General features: G+C 38.9%; 1 pseudogene; it reads left to right on the forward strand.

Moving 5' to 3' along the window:
* The window catches only part of LOC118828057, a 38,435-nt pseudogene extending 17,429 nt beyond the window's left edge, over positions 1–21,006 (forward strand).
* Positions 21,007–25,903: the final 4,897 nt, after the last annotated feature.

A 25,903-nucleotide genomic window follows, 5' to 3' on the forward strand; every position in this document is an offset into this window, starting at 1 on the left:
GATGGTATCTAGGCTCTTTTTTTGATCATGGCATTCAGGTAGTCCAATAATTTTTATATTATCTCTCCTGGATCTATTTTCCAGGTCAGTGGTTTTTCCAATGAGATATTTTACATTGTCTTCCATTTTTTCATTCCTTTGGTTCTGTTTTATAATATCTTGATTTCTCATAACGTCACTAGCTTCCACTTGTTCCAATCTAATTTTTCATGTAGTATTTTCTTCAGTATTCTTTTGGACCTCCTTTTCCATTTGGCTAATTCTGCCTTTCAAGGCATGCTTCTCCTCATTGGCTTTTTGGAGCTCCTTTGCCATTTGAGTTAGTCTATTTTTTAAGGTGTTGTTTTCTTCACTGTATTTTTCGGTATTTTTTTGGGTCTCCTTTAGCAAGTCATTGACTTGTTTTTCATGGTTTTCTCGCATCCTTCTCATTTCTCTTCCCAATTTTTCCTCTACTTCTCTAACTTGCTTTTCCTAATCCTTTTTGAGTTCTTCTATGGCCTGGGGCCAGTTCATGTTTTTCTTGGAGGCTTTTGGTGTAGGCTCTATGACTTTGTTGTCTTCTTTAGCCTGTATGTTTTGGTTTTCTTTGTTACCAAAGAAAGAATCCAAAGTCTGAGACTGAATCTGGGCGCATTTTCGCTGCCTGGCCATATTCCCAACCACCTAACTTGACCTTTGAGTTTTTCAGTGGGGTATGACTGCTTGTAGACTACAGAGTTCTATGTTCCACGTTTGGGGGGAGGTGCCAGCTCTGCCACACCAGCACTGCTCCTTCCCCAGCCCCCAACCCAGACTGGGCTTAGATCTTCAGCAGGCTGTTGCACTCCTGCTCTGATCCGCCACTTAATTCCTCCCACCAGGTGGGCCTGGAGCCGGAAGTAACAACAGCTGTAGCTGCCCCACCTCCGCTGCCCCCGGGGCTGGAAGCCGAACCGCGAACTCCTTCTACTCCCGCAGCTTTTCCCACTAACCTTCTCCGCAGTCTTTGGTGTTTGTGGGTTAAGGAGTCTGGTAACTGCCGCAGCTCACTGATTCGGGGCGCTAGGGCCCCCTCTGCCCGGCTTCTGGTCTGGATGGTCCACGCCATTCAGGCTGTGTTCTGCTCCACTCCGTTCCCAGCTCCCAGCTCCCAGCTCCCACTTCCGTGCCAGATAGACCTCACCCAGAGACCATCCAGGCTGTCCTGGGCTGGAGCCCTGCTTCCCTCTGCTGTTCTGTGGGTTCTGCCATTCTAGAATTGGTTCAGAGCCATTTTTTATAGGTTTTTGGAGGGACTCGTTATGGAGCTCACACTAGTTCCTGCTTACCAGCTGCCATCTTGGCTCCGCCCTCCTGTTACAAGTATTTTTAAAATTTTTAATTCAAGAGGCAGGAAGAGACAAAGTTTGTTCATTGAAAAACAAAATAAAATATTAAGAAGTTGATTTTACACTTTCTGCTCTAAAGAGAATCTTTTTCTTCCCCTCATTTCAAGTGCTGAGCTTTCCCGGTTATTAGGGCTTTCTTTTTTCTGAAGTTTCTAATTAATTTTCCCCCACAATCCTAATCAATACCCTTACTAGAACTTGGCAGTACTGTACTCTACTAATGTCCCCTCTCTGGAGGAGAAGGAAGCATTGCTTCTATCCATGTTCCTCTCTCTGTAGCATGCCCATTTCTGTCAAGTAAATGAGATGCCTACTCTCTAAAGTTCAATGAGGCCAAAGGCTTCTAAGTTCCCTTGTTCTGTTGTATATTATCCTGAAACTTCCCCTGTCCAATTATTATAAGATGTCTTGTTTGCTGATGGCTGCTAGAAAATATCCATCTTTCATAACCAATACCAAGTTGTAAGCAGAATGGCCTTTGTTTTCTTTGAGTGACTCAGTTTATCTCATCGAGCTTTGCTGGGTACTGGGCCCCAGGCCTAGAGCCCTGTTAGGTGGGGTCATCTTTGGGGAAGCTCTTCACCTTTCCCCGGTGCTTGCTGCTTCTCTTCCGGGGCAGGAAGCCCAGAGACCCATGCCTGGGAGCAGAGAACTTCCTGTGTGACCATTCAAGGACTGGCTGAGGGGAGGTGTTGACTCCAGAGCCATGCCCTATTGGGTGTTAACCTAGTCTACGTGGATGTGAACCTCCCAGGGTTCTAGTGGGAGGGGCCAACTCAAGAACCAATCGGCCCTGGTCATTCAGGTGGCATTTGATGATGTCAAAAACTCTATAAGAGGAGAGAAGACAGTTTGAAGAGCCCTTTTTTCTTTCCATTGGAGCCAGAGACACCTACAGCCAAAGCTGAAGCAGGAGCTGCCAGTAGCAGAGCTGACCGACGTGTGGACCGAGGAGTGCCGAGCAAGGACTTGAGGCCAGTAGGTAATCTTCTTACCATAGAGGGGAAGCATGTATATGATTTTGCTTTATACCATCATGCTTCTCTGTGGTCTCCTGGTTACTCTTGTGAGGCGGACTTATTGGGCCTGGAAGCTTTTGATCAAAATATCAAAATAGGGACAATGGTTCATGGGTCTGTTACTGTGGTGCTTAAATACACGCTTTAATTCTTCTGCCTTCTACCTAGAGAATTCCTTATATCCTGCAGTTCTGAACCTTTCAGCATATATATGATTCTCTTTGAGATCATAAATTCTGCCTTCATAATACACAAGTCTTTCCTAAATTGATACCTTTAGAAAAAAACACATTCTGCCACTTCACAGCACTTTAAATATTGTCACAAAAATGGGCTCCAAATGGCTTTCTTGAAAAAGGAGTGTGAGAGGGGAGGATTCTGTTAAGATGATGAAGTAGGTCAGAAAATTCCAAGCTCTCAAGATTTTCCCCCAAAAAGGTTATAAAGGTGAAAAAAGTATGGTTAAAAATAAATGAGAATAGGGACCCAACAGGGGTCCTCCTGGGAAAATCCAAGAAGATCAGAAGAAAAATACTAGGATAAGCTTTGGTCCCCGTGAAGAGCAAATATCTCCAGGCAAGGGTCCACCTAAACAAGAACCAGCCATGCCTTACTGTTAGCTGGGTTGAGAGGCTGCCTCTGCCCCCAGTTATAGGAAATTTTACTCGAAGGCCAGTGAAGGGAGTTGGGCATCTGAGCTGGGGAAGATTGAGGTAACTTCTGCTGACAAGGAACACCAGAATTAGTGGTGCTGTGGAAAGCATTGGGGGACAAGAAGGAACCAGTACATGCCTGGTGCGTGCAGAAGCAGTGGGGCAGGGATGCCGCTCAATGTGGTCATTTAGAGGAGGCTGGGGGTTTGGCTTTGGTTCCAGGATAGAGGAGAAGAACTGAAGACCTGAGGCCAGAGGCACCATCCCCATACCGCAAGACTAGAGGTGAATAAAAAAATAAGCTATTACTACCAAAAAAAAAATGTACAGGCATAGGATAAAGAATCCAAACATAGAAAGTTATTAGGGGAAAAAAGAAAACCAGGGTTCACCTTCAGAGGAGGATATTGATTTTCTTTTCTTCTTTACTTTTTTTTATTTTTTGTTTACAACACACAGTTCTACGTACTTTTGAGCTCCAGATTTTCTACCCTCCCTTCCCCCTCCCTCCCCAAGACGGCATGGAATCTCATATAACTACCATGTGTAACTTCACATTGAATTAATTTATACACTAGTCAAGTTGTGGAGAAGAATTACAACCAATGCAATGAATCATGAGAAAGAAGAAACAGAACCAAAAAAGAACCCAAAAACAAAAACAAAAGAGAAGAAAAAAGGCGAGCATGAAGTGTGCCTCAATCTGCATTCAAACTTCACAGTTCTTTCTCTGGATGTAGATAGCATTCTACATCGTGAGTCCCTTGGAGTTGTCCTTGCACCTTGTGCTGCTGAGAAGAGCGAAGTCTGTCAGGGTTGGTCCTCATGGAATCTGTATATCTGTGGTGGTGTACAATGTTCTCCTGGCTCTGCTCCGCTCACTCAGCATTATGTCGTGTAGGTTTTTCCAAGTTGTTACGAAGTCAATATCATACCCATTTCTTCTGGCACAATAGTATTCCATTACTTCATATACCACAGCTTGTTCAGCCATTCCCCAATTGATGGGCATCCCTTTGATTTCCAATTCTTGGCTACCACAAAAAGAGCCACTATAAATATCCTTGTACATATGGGTCCCTTTCCCTCTTGTGTGATTTCTTTGGAATACAACCCTAGAAGTGGGATTGCTGGGTCAAAGAGTATCAACATTCCTATGGCTCTTTGGGCATAGTTCCAAATTACTCTCCAAAATGGCTGAATCATCTCACAACTCCACCAGCAATGTAACAATGTTCCAATTTTCCCACATGCTCTCCAGCATTTATCATGCTCCTGCTTTGTTATTTTAGCCAATCTGACAGGAGAGATGTGGTATCTAAGAGTTGTTTTGATTTGCATTTCTCTAATCAGTAGTGATCCAGAGCATTTTTTCATATGCCTATAGATAGCTTTAATTTCTGCCTCTGAAAACTGCCTGTTCATATCCTTTGACTGTTTTTCAATTGGGGAATGGCATGTATTCCTCTATATTTGGCTCAGTTCCCTGTATATTTTAGAAATGAGGCCTTTATCAGAGATATTAGTTGCAAAGATTTTCTCCCAATTTTCTGCTTCCCTCCTAATTTTTGTTGCATTGGCTTTTTTTGTACAAAAACATTTCAATTTAACATAATCAAAATTATCCATTTTGCATTTTGTAATGCTCTCTATCTCTTGTTGGGTCATGAATTCTTTTCTTCTCCATAAATCTGATAAGTAAACTATTCCTTGCTCACCCAAATTGCTTATAGTACCAGCTTTTACTCCTAAATCATGAACACATTTTGACTTTATTCTGGTATATGGTGTAAGATATTGGTCTATGCCCAGTTTCTGCCCTACCATTTTCCAATTTTCCCAGCAGTTTTTGTGAAATAGTGAATTCTTAGCCCAGAAGCTGGCCTCTTTGGGTTTATCAAAGAGTAGATTGCTATAGTAGTCGACTTCTCAATCTTGTGTACCTATCCTATTCCACTGATCCACACCCCTGTTTCTTAGCAAGTACCAGGTAGTTTTGATAACTGCTGCTCTGTAATACAGTTTAATATCTGGTATGGCTAGGCCACCTTCTCCACCATTTCTTTTCATTAATACCTTAGATATTCTAGAACTCCTGTTTTTCCAGATGAATTTTGTTATTATTTTGTCCAGCTCAGTAAAATAATTTTTGGTAGTCGCGATTGGTATGGCACTGAGTAGATAGATTAATCTAGGTAAAATTGTCATTTTTATTATATTAGCTCAGCCTAACCATGACCAACCGATATTTTTCCATTTATTTAGATCTGACTTTATTCACGTGAAAAGTGTGTCATAGTTATGTTCATAGAGGCCCTGGGTTTGTCTTGGCAAATAGACTCCCAAATATTTTATAGTGTCTACAGTAACTTTGGATGGAATTTCTCTTTCTATCTCTTGCTGTTGGGCTTTGTCAGTGATGTATAGGAATGCTGAGGATTTATGTGGGTTTATTTTATATCCTGCAACTTTGCTAAAGTTGTTTATTATTTCAAGTAGTTTTTTACTTGATTCACTAGGATTCTCTAAATAAATCATCATATCATCTGCAAAAAGTGATAATTTAGTTTTTTCTTTTCGTATTCTAATTCTTTCAATTTCTTCTCATTGCTATAGCTAACGTTTCTAGTACCAAATTGAGTAATAGGGGTGATAATGGACACCCTTGTTTCACCCCTGATCTTATTGGGAATGCATCTAGCTTATCCCCATTACAAATAATGCTTGTTGATGGTTTTAGGTAGATGCTATTTATAATTTTAAGGAAGGTTCCATTTATTCCTATGCTTTCTAGTGTTTTTAATAGGAATGTACTTTGTACTTTGTACTTTGTACTTTGTCAAAGGCTTTTTATGCATCTATTGAGATGATCATATGGTTCCTGCTAGTTTTGTTGTTGATATGGTCAATTATGCTAATAGTTTTCCTAATATTGAACCAAGCTTGCATTCCTGGAATAAATCCTACCTGGTCATAGTGTATTATTCTCATGATGAGTTGCTGCAATCTTTTTGCTAATATTTTAGTTAAAATTTTTGCATCAATACTCATTAGGGAAATTGGTCTATAATTTTCTTTCTCTGTTTTGACTCTACCTGGTTTGGGTATTAGTACCATATTTGTGTCATAAAAAGAATTTGGTAGGACTCCTTCTTCACCTGTCTTCCCAAATAGTCTACAAAGTATTGGAATTAGTTGTTCTTTAAATGTTTGATAGAATTCACATGTAAAACCATCTGGCCCTGGAGATTTTTTCCTAGGGAGTTCATTGATGGCATGCTCAATTTCTTTTTCTGAGATGGGGTTATTTAGAAATTTTACTTCCTTTTCTGTTAACCTGGGCAGTTTATGTTTTTGTAGATATTCATCCATATCTCTAAGGTTGTCAAATTTATGGGCATGCAATTGGGCAAAATAATTCCTAATTATTGCTTTGATTTCCTCTTCATTAGAGGTGAATTCACCCTTTTCATTTTTGATACTGGTAATTTGATTTTCTTCTTTCTTTTTTTTAATCAAATTGACCAAATGATTATCAATTTTATTGTTTTTTCATAAAACCAGCTCTTTGTTTTATTTATTAATTCAATAGTTTTCGTGGTTTCAATTCTATTAATCTCTCCTTTGATTGTCAGTATTTCTAATTTGGTATTTAATTGGGGCTTTTCAATTTGTTCTTTTTCTAGCTTTTTCGGCCGTATGCCCAGATCATTGATCTCCTTTTCCCCTATTTTATTCATGTAAGCATTTAGGGATATAAAACTTCCCCTAAGAACTGCTTTTGCCGCATCCCATAAGTTTTGGTATGTTGTTTCATTATTGTTATTCTCTTGAATGAAGTTATTAATTGTTTCTCTGATTTGTTCTTTGGCCCACTCATTCTTTAGAATTAGGTTATTTAGTTTCCAATTAATTTTTAGCTTGTTTTTCCATGGTTCTTTGTTACAAATAATTCTTATTGCATCATGATCTGAAAAGTGTGTTGTGACTACTTCTGCCTTTCTGCACTGTATTGTGAGGTTTTTATGCCCTAGTACATGGTCAGTTTTTGAGTATGTGCCATGTACTGCTGAGAGGAAAATATATTCCTTTTTATCCCCATTCAGTTTTCTCCAGAGGTCTATCATATGTGACTTTTCTAAAATTCTGTTTACCTCCTCAGCTTTTTTCTTATTTATTTTGAGGTTAGATTTAACAAGTTCAGAAAGGGGGAGGTTGAGGTCTCCCAATATTATACTTTTGCTGTCTATTTCTTCCTGTAACTCCCTTTACCTATCCTCTAAGAATTTGTATGCTTTACCACTTGGAGCATATATGTTAAGCAATGATATTGCTTCATTGCTTATGGTGCCTTTTAGCAGAATATAATGTCCTTCCTTATCTCTTTTAATTAAATCTATATTTACTTTTGCTTTGTGTGAGATTAGGATTGCTACACCTGCTTTTTTTACTTTAGCTGAGGTGCAATATATTTTACTCCAGCCTTTTACCTTTACCCTGTATGTATCCCCCTGTTTCAAATGTGTTTCTTGTAAACAACATATTGTAGGATTATGGTTTTTAATCCATTCTGCTGTCCGCTTCTGTTTTATGAGAGTGTTCATCCCCTTCACATTCAGACTTATGATTTCTGTCTGTGTCTTTTTCACCATCTTATTTCCCCCTGTTTATGCTTTTATTTCTCCCTTTCCCCTTCTCCTCCTCAACAAAGTTTTGCTTTTGACCGCCGCCTTCCTCAGTTTACCCTCACTCTTCATTCCCCTCCCTCATCTTACTTTTTCCCACTTGCTACTTCTCCCCTCCCTTCTGACCACACCCCTCCCTTTTTCCCCCCTTCCCCTCTTACTTCCCGTAGGACAAGTTAGATTTCTAAACTTATCGGGGTATGTTATTCCCTTCTTGAACCAGATCAGATGACAGTAAAGCTCAAATACTGCTCTTCTCCCTCTCTTCTTTCTTTCTACTATAATATGTTTTTGTGCCACTTCATTTGGTGTTATTTGTCCTTTTCTACTAGCTCCTTACCTCTTCTCTCATAGCCCACCATTTATATCCCTTACTTATATTTTTTATCTTTACATCAGTTAATTTATACAGGCATTTACAATCTATGTATGTCCCTTTCAATTGTCATAATAGCTGTACCATTCTCAAGACTGACATATATATGCATATATATAAAACATACATAATATGGTATAATCCCACATAAAGATGCAAACAACCTGCCCTTATTGGTTAATAAGTTTTGTGGGGTTTTTCCCCCTGGTTACCTTTTTATCTCTCTCTTGAGTTTTGTATTTGGAGATCAAATTTTCCATTGAGTTCTGGCCTTTTCATCAGGAAGGTCTGGAATTCCCTTATTTCATTGAATGTCCATCTCCTTGCCTGAAAAATTATGCTTAGTTTTTCTGAGTAGTTGATCCTTGGTTGTAGTCCCAGCTCATTTGCCCTTCAGAATATCATATTCCAATTTCTCCTGTCTTTTAAGGTGGAAGCTGAGAGATCCTGTGTGATCCTGACTGTAGTTCCACGATATGTGAATTTCTTCTTTTTGGCTGCTTGCAGTATTTTCTCCTTGAGTTTATAGTTCTGAAATTTGGCTATAATATTTCTTAGTGTTTTCAGTTTGGGATGTCTTTCAGGGCGTGATTGGTGAATTCTTTCAATGACTATTTTGCCCTCTGGTTCTAGGACCTCTGGGCAGTTGTCTTTGATAATTACTTCAAAGATACTGTCAAAGCTCTTTTTTTTCATCATGGATTTCCGGTAGATCAATAACTCTTAAATTGTCTCTCCTGGATCTATTTTCCAGGTCAGTTGTTTTCCCAATCAGACATTTCACATTTTTTTCTATTTTTTCATTCTTAACGTTTTGCTTTAGTACTTCTTGGTGCCTCATAGATTCATTAGCTTCCACTTGCTCACTCTAATTTTTAATGAGTTAGTGTTTTCATTTTGCTTTTGAGTCTCCTTTTCCAATTGGTTGATTTTACCTCTCAGGGTGTTATTTTCTCTCTTTAGATTCTGTATCTCCATAGCCATTTCACCAATCTTATTCTTTAGGGACTTGATTTCATCTTCTTTTAGCTCCCTGGCCATTATGTCTCTGGGAAGTTCAAGAAACCAAGTTTCTGGGCTGTAAGCGTCAGGAGTTGGTGTTTCCCAGCTGGTGGCATTGCGCTGCCTCTCCTAGCTTCCACAGACTGCCGTCCTGTGTTGGGAGGCCTGGGGATCTCCACCGGTTTCAGGCACCCAGCTTTCTCCCAGCCTGTCTCCAACGTGGATTTCCTGGCTAGCCGCTTCCACTTTGGTCTGGAGCAGCTCCCCGCCGAGCACTCTCCGAGCCTACAGATTGGTCCCTTCGACCTTTCAGACTCTCCCGGCTCAGAAATTTGCACCACGCAGACTGCTCTCGGTTTCTGAGTCTCTCACATCTGCTCAAATTCACTTTTTTATACGAATCTGACAGACCTTGTGAGAGAGCTCCGGTAAGACACTGCCTTCATGTGGCCATCTTGGCTCTGCCCCCCAGAGGAGGATATTGAAGTAAAGAAATCATTTTCTATTCCAGAGTTTACTGTTGGCTGGGTTGGGAGGCTGCCTCTACACCCAGTCTTTTCTTACTCTGTATTTTTTTTCAAAATTTAACTTCATTATATGTTTCTTTTTTCTTTTCTCTATTCTATATTTCAGTTCTGGTATTTAAATTAAATTTAAAAATAGACAGGTCTTGATTGTTTCTTCCAAATGTTTCAAAAAGAAATTAAACAAAAGTAAATAGCATATGTTGAAGGGACTAAAGGAAAACCAATATATTGACAAACTGTTGATGTAGGTGTAAATTGTCCAGGCAATCTGGAAAGCATTTTGTATCTATCACTCCCAAATTAGTAAATCATATATGTCCTTTGAAACGGCAATGCTATTTTTTCACCAGTGCCTCGAAAAAATAAAAAAAAATGCACAATTAGAAGTCATATGCAGGGGACGGAGTCAAGATGGCAGCTGGAAAGCAGGGACTAGCATGACCTCCCTGCCTAGTCCCTCAAAAAACCTATAAAAAATGACTCTGAACCAATTCTAGAACTACAGAAATCACAAAACAGCAGAGGGAAGCAGGGCGCCAGCCCAGGACAGCCTAGATGGTCTCTGGGTGAGGTCTATCCTGCACGGAGCTGGGAGAGGAGTGGAGCAGAGCCCAACATGAGTGGCATGGACCAACCAGACCAGGACCCGGGCAGAGCGTTCCCTAGCGCCCTGAATCAGTGAGCTGCAGCAGTTACCAGATTTCTCAACCCACAAACACCAAAGACAACAGAGAAGGTTAGTGGGAAAAGCTGTGGGAGTGGAAGAAGTTCGTGATTCGGCTACCGCCCACGGGGCAGCGGAGGTGGGGCAGCCACAGAAGTACAGCTGCAGTTGCTTCTGGCTCCAGGCCCACCTGGTGGGAGGCATTAAGTGGCAGATCAGAGCAGGAGGGAAGAGCCTGCTGAAGATCTAAGTCCTGTCTGGGTTGGGGGTTCTTGGGGAAAGAGGAGTGTTGGTGTGGCATAGATGGCACATTCCCCCAGGCTTGGAACATAGTTCTCTAAACTCTACAAGCAGTCATACCCCACTGAAAAACTCAAGGGTCAAGTTAGTTGGCTGGGAATGTGGCCAGGCAGTGAAAACACACCCAGATTCAGTCTCAAAATTTGGATTCTTTCTTTGGTGACACAGAAGACCAAAACATACAGACAGAAGAAGTTAACAAAGTCAAAGAGCCTACAACAAAAGCCTCCAAGAAAAACATGAACTGGTCTCAGGCCATGGAAAAGCTCAAAAAGGATTTGGAAAAGCAAGTTAGAGAAGGAGAGGAAAAATTAGGAAGAGAAATGAGAAGGATGCGAGAAAACCATGAAAAACAAGTCAATGACTTGCTAAAGGAGACACCTTAAAAAATAGACTAACTCCAATGGCAAAAGAGCTCCAAAAAGCCAATGAGGAGAAGAATGCCTTGAAAGGCAGAATTAGCCAAATGGAAAAGGAGGTCCAATGGACCACTGAAGAAAATACTACCTGAAAAATTAGATTGGAGCAAATGGAAGCTAGTGACTCGATGAGAAATCAAGATATTATAAAACAGAACCAAAGGAATGAAAAAATGGAAGACAATGTGAAATATCTCATTGGAAAAACCACTAACCTGGAACGTAGATCCAGGAGAGGTAATTTTAAAGTTATTGGACTACCTGAAAGCCATGATCAAAAAAAGAGCCTAGATATCATCTTTCAAGAAATTATCAAGGAGACCTGCCCTGATATTCTAGAGCCACAGGGCAAAACAGAAATTGAAAGAGTCCACCAATCACCTCCTCAAATAGATCCCAAAAAGGAATCTCCTAGGAGTATTGTTGCCAAATTCCAGAGCTCCCAGATCAAGGAGAAAATACTGCAAGCAGTCAGAAAGAAACAATTTGAGTATTGTGGAAACACAAGCAGAATACCCAAGATCTAGCAGCTTCTACATTAAGAGATCAAAGGGCTTGGAATACAATATTCCAAATGTCAATGGAGCTAGAATTAAAACCAAGAATCACCTACCCAGCAAAACAGTATCATACTCCAAGGCAAAATATGGATTTTCAATAAAATAGAGGACTTTCAAGCTTTCTCAGTGAAAAGACCAGAACTGAATAGAAAATTTGACTTTCAAACACAAGAATCAAGAGAAGCATGGAAAGGTAATCAAGAAAAAGAACAAGAAAAAGAAATTGCAAGGGACTTACTAAAGTTGAACTGTTTTGTTTACATTCCTACATGGAAAGATGATTTGTATGATTCATGAGACCTCAGTATTAGGGTAGCTGAATGGAATATGCATATATATATATATGTGTGTGTGTGTGTGTGTGTGTGTGTGTGTGTGTGTGTATGTGTGTATACATATACATGTTTATGTATATATATGTATAAGTGAATGTGTATGAATGTATATATGTATGGAGAGAGAGAGAGACAGAGACAGAGAGAGACAGAGAGAGAGACAGTGGTCACAGGGTGAGTTGAAGATGAAGGGAAGATATCTAAAAGAAATAAAATCAAATTAAGGGATGAGAGAGGAATATACTGAGAGAGGGAGATAGGGAGAGATAGAATGGGGTAAATTATCTCACATAAAAGTGGCAAGAAAAAGCAGTTCTGTGGGAAGAGAAGAGAAGGCAGGTGAGGGGGGAATGAGTGAATCTTGCTCTCATCAGATTTGACCTGAGGAGGGAATACCATACATACTCAATTGGGTATCTTACCCCACAGTAAAGAAGAAGGAAGAAGATAAAAAAGGGGGGGATGGCAGAAGGGAGGGCCAGATGGGCGTAGAGGTAATCAAAAACAAACACTTTTGAAAGGGGATAAGGTCAAGGGAGAAAATTCAATAAAGGGGGATAGGTTAGGAAGGAGCAAAATATAGTTAGTCTTTCACAACATGAGTATTGTGGAAGGGTTATACATAATGATACACATGTGGCCTATGTTGAATTGCTTGACTTCTTAGGGAGGGTGGGTGGGAAGGGAAGAGAGGAGAGAATTAGGAACTCATAGTTTTAAAAACAGATGTTCAAAAACAAAAAAATATATCTGTATGCAACTAGAAAATAAGATACACAGGCAATGGGGCATAGAAATTTATCTTGCCCTACAAGAAAGGAAGGGAAAAGGGGACCGGAGGGGAGTGGGGTGACAGAAGGGAGGGCTGACTGGGGAACAGAGCAACCAGAATATATGCCATCTTGGAGTGGGGGGAGGGTAGAAATGGGGAGAAAATTTGTAATTCAAACTCTTGTGAAAATGAATGCTGAAAATTAAATATATTAAATAAATTTTAAAAAGTGTTAAAAAAAGAAGTCATATGCAAAAAAAAATGAAATTAGGCTGGTGTTTTTTAGAGGGAGAAAATGCAAAGTACTGGAAACTAAGGGACTGCTCATCAATTGGGAGATTAGCTGAACAAATTACCATATGTGAATATATTTTAATTCTACTGTGTTTTGAGAAACTATAAAAGTGAGAGCTTTAAACCTAGGAAGACTTTTTAAATAAAGGCAATGCAGAAGCAATTTGTACTATTGTGATGCCAATCAGTGATTAAAGATATTTCCTTTCCATTCAATAGGTCACAGATAGGGCCAGTTAAGGGAGACTTGATTAGAGGCAGGCCCACACCCTTGTGAGGCCAACCAATGATTAAAGACCTTTGCAGCCCATTCAATAGGCCTCAGGTGGGGTTAGTTAAGGGAAGCTTGATTAGAGGTTTGTTTTTAGGCAGGCTTACACCCTTTATGTGTTAGGCACTAAGCCCCAGGCCTACACTCTTTATTTACTAAGTACTAAGCCCCAAGAATGAAGCCCTCAGGCCTTAAGAATATATATACCCAGAAGGTAGCTATCAAGATTAGAATTTGGAATTCAGCCCAAGGAGAAGAAGTAAGAACTCCAAGATGACAGAGCTGCAGAGAGAGTGCAGAGCAAAGAGTGGAGCCCAGAGAGCTGCAGAGACCAGAGAACTGAGGGGGGAGAGAACACAGGCAAGCAGACAGTTGATATTAGTGAGTGTTTACTGGAAGGGCCCAGTGAGGGCAGAGAAGGGGGAAGGTTACAGGATGACTTGACTATTTGCTGTAATACTGTGTCATAATTCCCTTGTTACATTGAGGTGGACTTACTGGCTTTGGAATACAACTGTTGTCATGTTGGGTTGGAGTTATTAGTCTTCGGGTTTGGTCCTCTGGTGTCTAAATAAATATTATACTTCCTCTGCCTTCTACCTAGAGAATCTCTTATACTTTGCAGTTCTGAACTGTACGGGCATATTCATGGTCATCATCGAGATCATGAATCTTGCCTTACTGATACAACTATAACAAAAATAGTGGAAAGACAAATGTTATATAAGGCTCAAGTACTCTGATCAATATAAGGACCCACCATGATTCCAGAGGAACCACGATGAAATATACTGCTCTCCTTCTGACAGAGAGGAGATGGATTCAAGATGTAGAATGTGACACACATTTCTTGTTATTGCCAAGGTGGGGATTTGTTTTGCTTGGCTATGTATACATATTTCAAGGATTTTGTTTTTCTTTTTTCCCAGTGTATAATGACGATGAGAGAGAAACATTTTTGTTTAAAAAGTCTAATTAAACTTTAAAAGAAATGTAATGCCTTTGAATAGAACATAATTGTTTATAAGTAGAGATATAAAGTTGTGTCTTTATGACAATAAACTCATATGTGTTTGTTTGGGTTTGTAGGGGTGTAGCTCTACAACTTTTACCAGCATTCAGAGTGTACCTCTCTGGGAAACATAAAGTATTTTCTAGAAATGTGGAAGAAATGCGTGAATGAGCATCAAAAGATATTGGACCCCAGCAATCCTCAAGACTACATTGACGGAAACTACTTCAAAAGGCAGCAGGTAAGATGCCTGGGGGTAGCACCTTGCTCACTGATCAAGGCTGATATTCCAAGGATTCTTACAGGCCACTCTCTTCAAAGCACAGGAAGGGACATAGAAGTATTTATGTCCCCCAAGGATACCGTAAGTTTTTCTTAGTAACTGGGATTTATTTCTTCCCACCCAATGAAGAAAAGATAAACAAAACCTATGTTAATACATAAGCATAATCAAGAAAAATAAATTTCCATATTGGCCATGTCCAAAAATATGTGTCTCATTCTGCATACTAGTCTATTAGCTCTCTCTAAGAAGGCAGGTAGCATTTTACATCACTAGTCTTTTGTACTCATGATTGTATGTGGGTTTATTAATCTTTCGAAGTTGTTCATTTTTATAACATTGATGGCTATAAGTCATCTTATTTCATAAATGATTAAGCTCATAATTTCAGGATTACTTGTTTAGGTCTATAATCTAATCTCCTTTGATTTTAATATTTTTGTTTTCCAATCTCCTCTTTGAATTTTTCAGAGAGAATGAGTAGTTCTGACTCACCCAAATTTCTTTTTCTTGATAAGTGATGGGCTTTGTTTTCATTGCCCAAAATACTTCTTTAGCACTGAAGATCTAATGGTTGCTTACTACAGTTTTCTATATTTTAAATTTGATGCTTTCTTCTATTAGGAGAGACTGTGAAATCTATATATTTTGTACTCAGTTTTAACACTTGTGCATTTTCATTAGTGAAGTATTACATTCAGGATTCAAAATCAATTCTGTATTTCTAAAATATGAAACATCTTTAAATTATTTCATGTCCTATCAAGATCACTTTGGCTTGTAGATAGTCAATGTGGCCCAATATTGTTCTGTCTCCATTTTGTGTAAAAATTTCTGTATTTTCTAGTACTAAATCTACTAGTTTCACTTTAAAAGAATCTATTAAACTTTAGACACATTGTTCATCATATGTTCTAAATTGTCTATTCACTATTTCCCTTTCAGTCCTGTTATTTCTGCCCACTCTTCATCCTTATTTTTCTTTTAATTCTTTTCTCTTTCTGAAACACTTTAATAATCATAGATATAGAATTTACATCATGCTTTGAAAATTTCAAAGCACATTACAAATATTATCTCACAACCTCAGGAGGTAAATGCTATTTATTATCCCCACTTTAGAAATGAGGCAACAAGGCAGATAGAATTGCTGAAGGTCAAAAGCTAGAAAAGTTTGAAACTGGATTTGAACTCATGTCTTCTTGACTCCAAGTCCAGCACTCTATGAATTTGGCCACTTAGCTCGCTCTAGGCTATTGTTCCTTTATTTCTGAGAGTCCTGTAATATTTGCTACACTGTTCTCTCATTTATTAGAGATGTTTTAATAGAGGTTCTTAATTGTATAGTCCATATTCATTGTTTTATATCCTGGAGTAGATTATTTGCTCTTTTTTCCTCTTCATGAGTGTCCCTGCCATTTGATTTGAGTAGAAAATGAGCTTCTGCTCAAACTTTGCCTCAACCCCACCCCCTTTTTTTAAATCACAGACAGTTTCATTTCTGTTATAGGTAGCACAATATTAGGTCTTCTTCCATTTGGGCCATTCCATCATCTACCCCATTTATTTTCCCCTATTTTTAGCCACAGACAGCTTCATTTCTGTTCTAGATAAATAGTATTAGGCCTTCTCCCATTTGGGGCCATTATGTCATCTACCCCTTTTCATTTTACCCTATGTGATCTTGAAAAAAAAATGAATTCTCCTCTCTTGGCCACAGTTCATTTTTTTCTGTAAAATGAGTGTGTTGGGCCAAGTGATCTCCAAGGTTCTTTCAAGTTCTAAAACCCATGAGCTCGCATATTTCACAGAATTTCACAGAATTTGTGAGTTGGAAAGAACTTTAGCAGCCACCTAACTTTACAGGCTGTTGCACAAATGGATCAGAATGGTTCTGGTTCTTCACCCCCAGGAGACAGAACTTATGACAATGGTTTGAAATTATAGAGACACATTTCATTTCCACATGAAGGTGATAATGTCTAAGACTAGACTGAAATTCTTCATTAAGTAATAAATTTCCCATCTGTGGAAGCTTTGAAGCTGAAGCTGGGTGATCACTTAAGGGAGATTTTGGAAAGTAAATGTTTGATCAGTCACAGTTTGCCTGGATGAAGTTCATTTCCCTTACAAGATTTAAAATTCTGCATTCTCCACCACAAAGCATTTCTCTCAATTCCCCACTCAAAAATCAAAAATTCCCTATTGTTGTTGTTTTACTAAGACGCTGCCATGTTTTGTGATGAAAATATCAGTATAAAAGGTCACTTCCCAGGTCATTAAGATTTTAAGTGAATTACTTGATAGGTTCCTCTCCATACCATACATATCATTGGTAGTAAATAGAGAGCTCAAAGGGTTCCAACTCTATCTTGTTACATGTGAGGAAAAAGCATCCCTAAGGAGTTAAATGACTTTCCCATGGACACAAATATACATCTTGGCTGAGGCTAAATCTGAATCCAGGTTTTCCAGGTCTAAAGTCTAGTGCTCTGTGCCATATTGTTTGAAGGTTACCTGGGAAGGGTAAACCTATGATTGAACAGTGGAAGCCTAAGGGAATTAGGAAGGTTCTAGTCTCTTAGAGTACGGAAATGAAGGTGAACGAGGACTCCTAGGACAAACTTTATGTGCTTCGTGTGGTTTCAAATGGCTTTCCCTGCTATCTCAATATTTTGTCAATTTTGTGTTTTTCATTTAGTAAAAAAGATAATCCCCAGCCTGAATTTGACTTAGGAAATCTATTAATGACTGCAGCAGACTTAGTTGGTGCAGGAACAGAGACAACTAGCCTTACTCTGAGATATGGCCTGCTGCTCATTCTGAAACATCCTGAGATCCAAAGTAAAGTAGAAGTGCCATGCTTACAGACCAGGCTTGCATTTCCAGCCCTGTGTCTTGCTTAGGAGCTGGCCCTACTTTCCCACTTTTTGGATTTACATGACTTCCACACAGATCAGCAACAGGTCAGACAGTAGCATATTTAAGAACACAAAACACTTGAACAAGAAGGGATAGTTATTTAAGTATGTGAAGGTCTGTCATGGGGAATTCAATTAACTTTAGCAAATGTGTATAAAGTTCCCACTGTACACCTTCAGTTCTATGCTTATGATGGAAAGACTCAAATAAAACATGCCCTTTTCCCAAATGGCTTATATTTTACCAGGGCTAGTTCTGCTGGATCCAAAGAGGCAGAACTAGCAGCCGTGGAAAAAATTTGCAAACTGACCGATGGAGATTTCATGTAAGGAAAGACTTACCAACTATTAGAATTGTCCCAAAGCCAATTCAACTCACCTGGAAGTGATGGGTTCTTGCTTGCTGGAAGTTTTCAAGCCAAGGCTGGATGACCATTTGTTCATCCCATTAGAAACAGGATTTCTGTTCAACTGTGGATGGCCCTAGGGGAAAAACATCATTTCTAATGCTGAGATTCTATGCTTCAGCAACTTAGGATATTGAGGGAGGAGCTGAGATATATAGCTGGTGAATGGTTTAACTCAAGAATGACAATGTTGTCACAGGCACTATTATATTCAAATGAAGACATCTACTTTCCTTGACAATAACAGCTGGCATCAACATAAAGGATATAAGGTTCGCAAATCACTTGACATACAGTGTTTCATTTGATGTCCTCTAAAGGAGGTGGAGTTATTAGCCCCATTTTACAAACCATTGGATAATAGATTTAGAGGTGTAGGGAACCTTAAAAAACAGATAATTTGTGATCCTCATTTTTCAGATGATAAAAAAGGCTTATTTAGGTTTAATGACTTGTCTGAATTTATACAGATGGTGTCTAAAGAGGAATGTAAACAAAGTTCTTCCTGACATTTATCCACTAAGCCACAGAAAATTATCTCATTGCTGATGCAAAGGCCTTTGTTTCCTGGACTGTATAGAAGTAGGACATTGAGCAAATGTGAGAATTATTTTAGGTCATATGATCAGGCAGATACTCCACACAACCTCTGTTGGACATTCCCAGAAGAACAGGAAGCTCAGTGGTTATTCTTTTTTTGTCTCTGCAGCAAATATTCATGAGAAAATTGATCATGTGATTCTACATAATCAAGTTCCTTCTATAAAGGACAAATAAGATGTGCCCTATATGGATGCTGTGGTGCATAAAGTGCAAAGATTCATTGACCTCACACTTCTCAATGCGCCCCATGCAGTGACCAAAGACATCCAGTTCCAAAAATATGCCCTCCCCAAGGTAAATACTTATGGGGCCATGGAATCTAGTGTTGTAAGACATCATAAATATCATATGGTCTTTTGATCTCATTTTAGAAATGAGAAAATCAAGTCCCATTGTCCTGATCTCATAGGAAGTTCCTTTTAAGGCAGTCTTTTGTTACATATAGTTAACTTGAATGTGGTGATGCATGAAGAATAAGAGAAAAGTGTATGTTTATCTGGGTTCACCCTAGTTCTCATTCACCACAGCAACACTGGAAAGACAATGCACAGGGAAAATAATAGAATGATGCTGCTAAAGAGAAATTTATGATTATGCCATTTCCTCTTACGAGACAGCGAAGTGGATAGTGTAAATACACTTATCTTTCCCTTTGTGTAGATGGAGACACTGAATCTAAAGTCTAATGACTTGCCCAACATCATTTTAAAATGTTGGAACTGAGACCAAAACCTAGGCCTTTACACTCTAAAATCTTACTCTGGGGGTTACTAAATAAACATTGAATTAAATTGAATTGGACTGAAGGTTCCTAGCAATGGCTGATCAGAACTATTCCCCCTCAGACAAAGAATAAGGGAGCATCCATCTAATTTCACAGTTAATGTGCCCCTTTGAGTGCACTGTGCAGTTCAAATCATGAAGGCTTCAGCAACAACCAACGATGTGAAAATTTCTAGGCCAAGTACTGTCAACAAAAGGCAATAATAGAAGGGTATTTGATGACTGAGAAATTTAGCTTCTCCTGGAGGGAGCACAATTTGGAACCAGAAATGTCCCCCAAAAGTATTATTTCTTTCCTTCAGGCCCAAGCTATGATTTGGTTGGCAGAGTGACTTACTGCTGAAGAAGCTCCCCCAGGAGGAAGTCTGGTCTGGCACTAGAGACTTTAAGCATTGGCTGGGGCACTCAAAATTCACATATCCTGCCCAGAATCACACAGGCAGCAGATATAGACATGAAGTATAGACCAAGGAACTAAGGGAAGAAAGAATATGAAAAGCTCAAGGCCTTAGCCAAGGCTTCCTGTAGGAAGGAGTACCCAAGCCAATCCTTGAAGAAAGCTAGGGATTCTAAAAAGGTGAAGTGAGCAAGTAGTGCCTTCCAGGTGTGGGGCATGGCCATCATAAAACCACAAAGACCATGGACGGAGCCTTATGGATGGGGAATACCAGTTGAATCAGTTTAGCTGGAACTCCAAGGAGGATATGATGGGGACAATAATGGGGACGCAAACCTAGACAGCTAGACTAGAGTCCATGTAGATTCTCAATGGCTAGACTTCCCAGTCTATACCATACACAAAGAAGTATGTATTTTGTATTAGTGACAATAGGGAGCCACTGAAGATTCTTGGTACTGGCATACAAAGGATATTCATGATGATAAGTGATTCTCCCCTGGAATTTCTTTCCCCTAGGGCACAACAATCTTCCCACTGTTCTCCCCAGTCTTGTATGACAGCAAGACTTTCCCAACCATGACCAGTTCGACCCACAACTTCCTGGATAAGAATGGGAAATTCAAGAAAAGTGACTACTTCATGCCATTTTCTGTTGGTAAAAAGAAACCCTTCCCATCTCTACCTCTCTCTCTAAGAGGATAACTCTGCTCCACCTGCCACTCTTCTCTGGCTGAGACTTCTCCTGGTAGTTCTTCTGAGGACCCATCATCCTACTGAGGACCCATCATCCTACTGAGGCATGTGATACTTCTTTCTAGTATTCTTATGGCTTGGCTTCTTCTTAGACCCCTCAATAGATGAGCCAATTCTCTTGCTAGCTCACCTGCCCCCTTACTTTAGTGGAACTCTGACTCCATTGCAAGATCCACTGCACAAGGGATCACCTTGAGAAGAATGGTGTGAAGAGGCCATTCTTTCTTTCCCAGAATGGTGATTAATGGCTGAAATATAGCTCACAATAATAGCACTCATCATTCTGCCCATCTACATCCTTCTCTTTTACTCCTTTCTCCACTATTGTCCTTGTTCAGTGAGGCTGTTTCATTTTGTCTGACACTTTGATAGTCTGTGAAGATTTCAAAGCACAATTTTATTTCTTTCTAGGAAAATGGTCTTGTCTTGGAGAGGGTCTGGCAAGGATGGATTTGTTTTTATTCTTTACCTCCATTCTACAGAACTTCACCCTCAAATCTGTTGGAGATCCAAATGAAATTAGCATCAAGACCAATCATGTTGGAACCAATGTTCCACAATATTACTGACTATGCTTTCTTCCTCAGGAAGGAATAAGATCAACTTGATTAGTTAAATTATACAGTTGGTTTCATCTTTTGCACTCAATACTTTCAAGTTTTGATAGAAATCCCCTTGATGGAAAGAAAAATTCCCACCTAATGATTAAAATGTGTCTTAATTTCCAGAAAAAAGTCAGGCTAACAGAATATCTTGTATATCTTTATGTAATAGGGGCTACCTTTTAGATATTCATGTGCCACCCTCTTACCAATGTCTCCAGTCATACTCTAATTCACACCCTCAATTCCAATTTTAGGGAATGGTAGATCTGTAAAATATCCCCCCAAGAAAACCCATATTAGTTTGTAATTTTCAAATATTCTCATTTATTATCTCATTTTGCATTGTGTATGTCTTGTTTGTGAATGTAGACTACAATAAACACAGTTGTGTTGCTAATAATCCCTAATGTGCAGATGTGTACTTGCATTTCCATACACTGAGGATTCATGACTTCAGAAGCAGCATGGTAATATGGAAGGAGGCCTGTCTCTGGGGGCAGAGGACCTGGGACCAAACTTGCCTCTACTGCTAAAAATTTGTGTAACCTTGGATAAGTCACTTCCTATTCATTCTTATGTCAGATTCTTCATCTCTATAATGAATAGATTGGACTACATGGGCTCAGAGTTCCCTCCTGACTCTCATCTATAATACCTTAATCAGTGGAGACAGTCAGTGCACACATCCTTGCTTTAGTGGACCATTTTCAAAGGTTAAATTCAAAGAAGAAGCATACCCTGGTGACAGCCACACTAGTGATGGACTTCTCTGATGTTAGCTAAGTTGGTCACCAGGGTGACTAAGTCACCATCCATTGATGGACCCCAAACCTTTCTAGTGTTGTACAAATTCTTCTAGAGTTTAGGTCCTTACCACCCAAGATCACTTCCATGCTACCACACAATGCAATACATCAATCTGTCAAGAATCTATGATTTTGTTGGTAAAGTCCTGGAAAAGTAAGAACTCAGCTATAACTCACTAGCTAAATCTCAGAGGACTACCCAAAGTTCTTAGACATCCTGGGATTTGTCCATGGCCACACAGCTCTAAAGAGTTATTTGAAGAATTCCAATCATATTTTTCAGACTCCAAATCCAGCATTCTACCCACTATAACACACTATCACTTCTCCATCACACATAAATTTCCTTTCTTTTATTCCAGTATGGTAGATGGAGGTGGAGGAATAGAAAAAGAAGTTAACATTTCTCCTTGCAACTACCAGCCCCTCTACTTGGGCCCTTAATCAAAGCTCTTCCTTTCTCCTCTGATTCTTGTGCTTTCTATCCACCCTAAGCTTTTCCTAATTTTCAATGTCCCTATGTCAACTGCTTTCTTCCCTACTACTTATAAAATTCACAACTCCTTCATTCTTAGAAAGAAACAAAAAATCCCATCTAATTCCAAAGACCCCCTGGCTGCCTCTTATTGTCTCTTTGTTACTCAACACTCTTAGCACTTCAAAATGACAAAATATGCTTTTTTGAATATGTACTTAGTTAACAACAGCTCTTCTGGCTCATGGGAAGAAGAGGGTTTGCTTCAACTTCTGGGAGGCACAGGACATCTGAGTCCTTTGTGACTGGCTATTCATCTTAAAAATACAGAGGTACTGGGTCACACATGGCCAGCAGGAAAGCCACCTGGGAATGTTCTGTTCTATGTGCTAAATGTTCTGTTCAATGCCAACCATATCACCCCTTTCTGTCTCGTCTCTTTTTCATGGTCAATCTCCTAGAAAAAATGATCTTTCCATTGGTCTCTACTTCTTTTTTTACCTCCTACTTAACTCCCTGCCCCGTAATCTGGCTTCCATTTTCATTACTCAAAAGAAACTGCTCTCTCTCTCTCTGAAATTGAAATGTCTTTCTTCTTTTTTATTACTGATTATTAAATACAAAATAAGAAAAAAGAAACATATTATAAACTTAAATATTAAAACTTAAATACAGAATAAGAAAAGGGGGTAAAGCCTGTTATGTGTCTTTTCTTTGCTTCTTTGTTAGTTTATTTTGTTCTCTTACTTTTTATGTTGTTCTTTTTCCCTGTCCTCCCCCCATAAGGCTACAATTAAGTGCAGATATATTAGTATATAGATATGGATATATCTATATACATATGCATATATATGTACATTCATATATTGACATATATTTTTCTAAAAAAATCTACTTTCAATCATGTTTTTGTTTCTGCATGTCTCTATCCTTCCCAACTCCTCTACTTTACTTCTAACCTCTATCTTACCCTGCAATTGCTAAATCTAGCCCCACTCCAAGGACCCATTCCTTATCCTCCCATTCCTTTAAATCTAAACACCCTTCCATATACCGGTTTGACCTATTCCCTCACCCTCCCCTCTAAAGATCCCTCCCATATCCTCCCAAAGATCTCTCTCTTTTCTTCCCATTCCCATTAATCAAAATACCCTTCTATAAAGGCCCCTTTAACCTGTTCCCTCACCTTTCCCTCTAGAGATCCCTCCCTTATTTTCTCACCCTTCCTATCCCCTTAATACTTTATTTCTTTCTGAATTTAGAAGACTTTTATACTCTTCTAGATATATATGTATGCATGTATGTGTGTGTGTATGTATGTATGTATTGTTCCCTCTTTAACCCATTCCCAATGAAAATAGGTTTCCAGAACTAACTCTCTTCCCCCATCTAATTCCTCTTTGTTGATTCTTCCTATCCAACCTCATTTGTATAAAATAATTACTCTTTTTTTAGCTGTTCCTAAATGGCTTTTACTTTTTAAAATCATATCGTACTCAGGCCTACCCCAATCTTTGTTATGAACTATCCAATTACTAATAACAATCTTAGACATATGTTTTACATTTTACATACATAAAAGGTAAATAATCTGTCCTTATTGAGTCTCTTTTAATTAATCTTTGATATACATCTTATATTTTTCTTGGTTCTTGTATGTCAAATTGTCTATTAAATTTATGGTTTGTGTTCTTTAATAAAGTCCTGAAAGTCTGAAAGTTAATTAAATGCCTATTTTTTCACTCAGGGTTATACCTTTGCTTGATATCATATTTTTGGCTGGAACCCCAGTTCATTTGCTCTTTGATATATAGTGATCCAAGACTCATGATCTTTTACTGTCACTGCTGCTAGGTCTTTTCTTTGGTGGCACCCACCATATTTATTTTTTTTATGTTGCTCATAGTTTTTCCTTGAGCTGGGGGTTTCAGAATCTGACTCTGGGTTTTTCTTGTAGGTTCTCTTTAAGGTAGTGGTCGACGGATTTTTTCTCCTTCTACTTTCCCATCTTGTACTAATGCTTCAGGACAATTTTCTTTAATTATTTCTTGTATTAGTGTATCAAGGTTCTTTTTTGTGATAATAGCTTTCAGATAGTCCAATCACTTATATTTTCTCTTCTTGATCTGTCTTCCAGATCAGTTGTTTTCATTTTATTTCACATCCTTTTTATTTTTTCATTCTTTATATTTCATTTTATTATTTCTTGACCTTTTATAGCTTCCCTGGCTTCCTCTTACGCAATTCTGATTTTCAAGGAGTCATTTTCTTCCTTAAGATTCTGGATCTCCTCTTCTAATTTGTTGACTTTCTTTTCATAATCTTGCTTTTCTTGGATTATTCTTTTTTGTTTGTTTGTTTTTCCTTGATCTCTCTCAATTGATTTTTGAAGTCCTTTTAAAATTCTTCTACGATTTCTTTTCTGAGTAGGTGACCTTTTGATGTTATTCTTTGGGGTAGAACAAGGTTTCTTCACTTCAGTATCCTCCTCTGAAGATGAATCCTCACCTTCTCTATCCCTATAGGAATTCTCTATGGTTCAATTTTTTTCTCCTTTGCTGATACATTTTTTGATAATACTTCAATTTTTATAATCACCTTTAGCCCAGGGATATCAAGGATGGTGCCTCTGGCCTCAGATCCTCCTTCAGCTATCCGCTCTGACTTGGAATTAGAGCAAAGTCCTCCAGCCTCATGTAAGTGCCCACGCTGAGAGGTGTCCCTGCTCCACTGCTTCTGCCCTCACCAGGCATGGACTGGTTCCTTCTCACCCAACAACACTCTCCACAGAAAAGCTGGGTCTGACATTCCTTGTCAGCAGAGGTTCCCTCAGTCTTCTTTGTCTCAGACACCCAACTCCCCTCACTGTCCCAGGGGTAAAATTTCCTGTGGCTAGGGCTGAGGCAGCCTCCCAATCAAGCTAACCCCAGGGCTTGCAGATTGTTGTTTAAGGGGATCCAGGACCAAGCCCAGAGGTTTTTCTTTTCACATAGAACAAACCTCATCCTGGGACTTTTCTTCAGATGGTCTCCATTTGTCCCAGGAGGACCCTTGTTCTGCCTTTATCCTTATTTATTTTTACTGCTCAATTCCACTCCAAGACCCTACTCATCTCTTTGGTGGAGGAATATCTTGAGAGCCTTGAATTTTCTCACCTATTCTACCATCTTCCCAAAATCCTCTCTAAAGTATTGTTTAATTTCTACCTGATACCCATTAAGCTCTTCCTTTAAGCATGTATAGACTATGTCATTTAATGAATCTATGTTTTTGGTATTATGTAAAAAGTAAGATTGCTTTTCAACAAAATGTAATTTCTCTATTTTAATTGATTCTATTTTTTACTCTCACTGTTTCTAAGATCTTGATTGCTACTCTCACTTTTTATTTAGTTGAATTGTAATATATTTTACTCCAGTTTCTTATTTTAACTGCACAAATCCCTTGTATTTTAAGTAGGTTTCTTATAAACAACATATTGGGTTCTGCTTTGTAATCATTCCACTAACCTCCTCAGTTTTATGTATGAATCCATACACATTTATGAAAGTTGATTGTGTGTAATCACCTCCATCCCATTCTCTTACACTTTTTCCTCTCTGTCCTCC

The sequence above is a fragment of the Trichosurus vulpecula genome, chromosome 8 (assembly GCF_011100635.1).
Source record: "Trichosurus vulpecula isolate mTriVul1 chromosome 8, mTriVul1.pri, whole genome shotgun sequence".
In the NCBI taxonomy this organism is placed as follows: domain Eukaryota; kingdom Metazoa; phylum Chordata; class Mammalia; order Diprotodontia; family Phalangeridae; genus Trichosurus; species Trichosurus vulpecula.